Raw genomic sequence first — 3,713 nt, forward strand, 5'->3', positions numbered from 1 at the left:
CATAGATGTTTTGATTTGCATCTCTCTTACAGCTCAGGATTTTAAACACTTCTTCATGAGTGTCTTCACCATGTGAAATGTCTTCTTTATATCCTGTGCCCATGTTGCAATTGGGTTTTTTATCTTGTTAGGGTCCTCAAGTATTCTATAAATTCTAGATATAAGTCCCTTGTCAGACATGCCATTACCAAATATTTTCTTCCTTGTCTGTTGTTTCCGTTTATACCCTGTTGGAAAACTTTTTGGACATGCATAGGAATTTGATTCTTAGACGGTCCCATTCATCTATTTTATCCTCTCCTGCTTGAAAGTTTTTCAGGATTCTTGGAAGACTATTCATGTTGTGGATTAAGGGCTTCTAGAGTTCTTCCAAGCTTTTCCCTAATGAAATTTATAGTCCTTGGTTTTAGTCCTAAGTCCTTGATCCACTTTGAGTTGGTTTATTTGGACGGTGTGAAGTGTAGATCTTGCTTGAGTTTTCTGCAGATAATCTTTCAATTTTGCCAACACCATTCGTTAGAAAAGCTGCCGTTTCCCCACTTAACTGATTTCATCTCCTTGTCAAAAATTTGTTGTCCATAGGTAGATTGGCTTTTTTGGGGGGTTCTCAGTACTATTCCATTGATCTATGTGTCTGTCATTATACCATTATCATGCTGTCTTGTCCACCACAGCAGTGTAGCAGGATTTGAAATTGAGAAGTGAGGTACATCCTGCTTTGTATATTGGGTTATTTGTTTGTTTGTTTGATTTTAAATTTGCAAGAAATTTTCAAAATATAGAGAACTTTATTACTAGTCTTGTGAAAATACAATTTGCATCATATGTAGCTTTGCAACATTTTTAGAATTGTCCAGTAGTTACAAAACTATAGAAAATAATTTTATAAACTCTATTTTTTTGCTCTTTCAGTAATATTTTTATAATCCAGCAATTTATATTTACAATTAACCAAACATAAAATACAAATGTACATTTTGCACTCATAGTAATCTGTATATGTTGAACAATTTTTTACACTAAGTCACTGGTAACCAGAGGTTAGTGTTTAAAACCAGTAGCTACCTCCGCAGGAGAAATAAATAGAGATATCTTTACATAAATATTAGACACTACATAGCCATGTTATTTAGTTCTACATGGGCCTGAAATAAGTTAAAAACAATTTGAAGACAATCACTATTCCATCTTAGCATAAAAATAATGAATCATTATTTTACTTAGTGCATAATATTTAGATATCCGAGTCTTTTAACTAAAATGATTTTTCTTAATGTTTTTTATCTGTAAACTGAGGCTAGATGAAAAATAAAGTTTTGTGGGTTTTTTTTTTTAATACCTTTCCTAAATATTGTTTCTCTTTTTGTGTTTTTGTTTTTGTCATCTCGTTCGTTCTTGTCTAAATTTTCTCTTGGTTTTTGTTTGTGTTTTTTTTTTTTTTACCTGTATCCTCCTTTCTCTTTCTCATCGTCCATGTAGCAGTACCTGGGAACACATCGTGACTCTGGACTAAAGATCATAAGTGAGATCCCTGACTCTACTTTGCTATCCAACTTCTAAACTTCTTGTCCGTCTCACCTACTGTCATAAAATTCAATTGATTCTTCAGCATCTTGTCTTGCTTTAAATCTGCTCTTTAGTCCTCGCCAATTTCCATTTTTCACTGTCTACATTATGTGTCATGATCATGAGATTATTAATATATTCAAGGAAAAGACTGAATTCCCCACTTATTTTAAGAATGCCTTTCAAACAACAAATGATAAATAACTGATAAATATTACGAAAGACTAGTAAAATATATGGAATAAATATTAGTAAGATTTTTAGTATTGAGGACTACCTATTAAAATGACAATGCTTATGTTTCAAGAAAATATATAGCCTCTTTCATTTCATAATGTCTTTATTTGAGAACTTAGGCTGCTAATTTGTATTTATAAAAGTCAAGGTCAAAACTCCAAAAGATAATCTGAGATTAATTAGTTTATAAATGTATTTAAGAATTCATTCATTCAATAGTTTGAAAGTGGTATGGTTTTTAAGGATTCATAATTATTAACATTTTTACCTATTTTAGTTGAAGTACCTCTTAAGAGTTGAAACAATACTAAACAAATATATATTGACTTAGATCTTCTAACTGTACATTATAATTATAATCTCTTGCATTCTGTATTAAATCTTGTAAAACTTCACCTGGGGCATATTGTTATTCTAATTCTATAGGTGAAAGAAGGTGGGATAAGTTAGAGTAAGTCCTAGACCTGTGATCCACAGCTCCTAGGGGCCTTCCAACAGGTTCAATTCAGCCCAAACTTCCAAAGTCCAGGCTCTTTACAGCACATGATAATTTGAGTGGAAAGAGCAGGCAGTAGTTTTGAGGCCAGAAAACCAAGATTTGAATCTAGGTTATATAGTTTTATATTTTCCTATATTTGAATATTCTATTTGATAATAATACGCCTCAGTATATGATTTAACCTCACAGGAATGCATAAAAACAAAGCAAAAGTTAAAACAAGTTGCTGTTATAAATTAATTATATTGCTCTTCATCTTCTATAAAGACTAGAGTACTGCATTGTTTTAGAAAATGCAAAATGCAAATTTGAGAATGAACAATCATCTCTGTTAACTCTGCCTTTTACCCTTCCAAATGAAATAAATTACACACAGTGCGTCTTACATTGTAGGGTTATAGAATTCTATTATCAGTATTTGTAAAGCTTTTGAAGTCTTTTTTCAGTGTTTGTCTAAATTTGTAACATCATCATGTGTAAAACAGCAAGGTTGGACAATTTACTACAAAGGCACCTTTCTCATGTATATTTTTTTTTTTCTGGCGGAATGGAGCTATTAGGAAAAATGACAAAGAGAAAAGAAAGATCTCTTTTCAGTGAAGAGTGGTATATATATCTTCTACAATTTTTATTTTTTTTCTGACTCCTTGGGTTGATTATACTTTATGTGAATCATGAAGTAGTTGAGATAGGTAGATTCAGAGCTACTGAATAGTACTATCAATTTAAATATTGTTTTAGTTTCAATGAAATTACACAAATCCATTTTCTTCCTTATATTTGCACTCAACCACAAAGGCTTAATAGCTTTCTTGAAGAATCTGAATCAAATTTTCTTTTTACAGTTACTTTCTCTAAGCTGACAGATAAAAAGAAGAAACATTATGATTAAGTTTATATGTTTAGTAAGATTTATCTCCCTTCAGTCAACCTGGTAAATTATAGCTGTATATATTATACTTAGATGAATAATATGACTATTTAAGATCAGCAACTTTTACTGGGTTTAAACATCTTTTCAAATATACCTGTTATTGTCTATTCCGTTTAAGTGCAATATAGTATGACTTTGTATTCATTTTATGCTGCTATTATGGTTAGAGAACTTTTGTCATAAGAAATTATATATATATATATATAAATTATAGATATGAAATTATATATACATATGAAATTATATGGAATGTGAGAACCATGAATGTAGGAAAATTAGATATTGTTATGGATGAAATGAAACACATAAGTATTGACATACTAGGCATTGGTGAGGTGAGATGGACTGGCATGGGGCATTTTGAGTCAGATGACCATATGACATATTACTCTGGAGATGAAAAAGTGAGGAAAAATGGAGTTGCTTTCATAGTTAAAAAAGTCATTGCTAGATCTGTCTTGAAGTACAATATTGTCA

Source organism: Elephantulus edwardii, unplaced genomic scaffold (assembly GCF_000299155.1).
Source record: "Elephantulus edwardii isolate Elephantulus edwardi_28Jun2011 unplaced genomic scaffold, EleEdw1.0 scaffold00056, whole genome shotgun sequence".
NCBI classification, from domain to species: domain Eukaryota; kingdom Metazoa; phylum Chordata; class Mammalia; order Macroscelidea; family Macroscelididae; genus Elephantulus; species Elephantulus edwardii.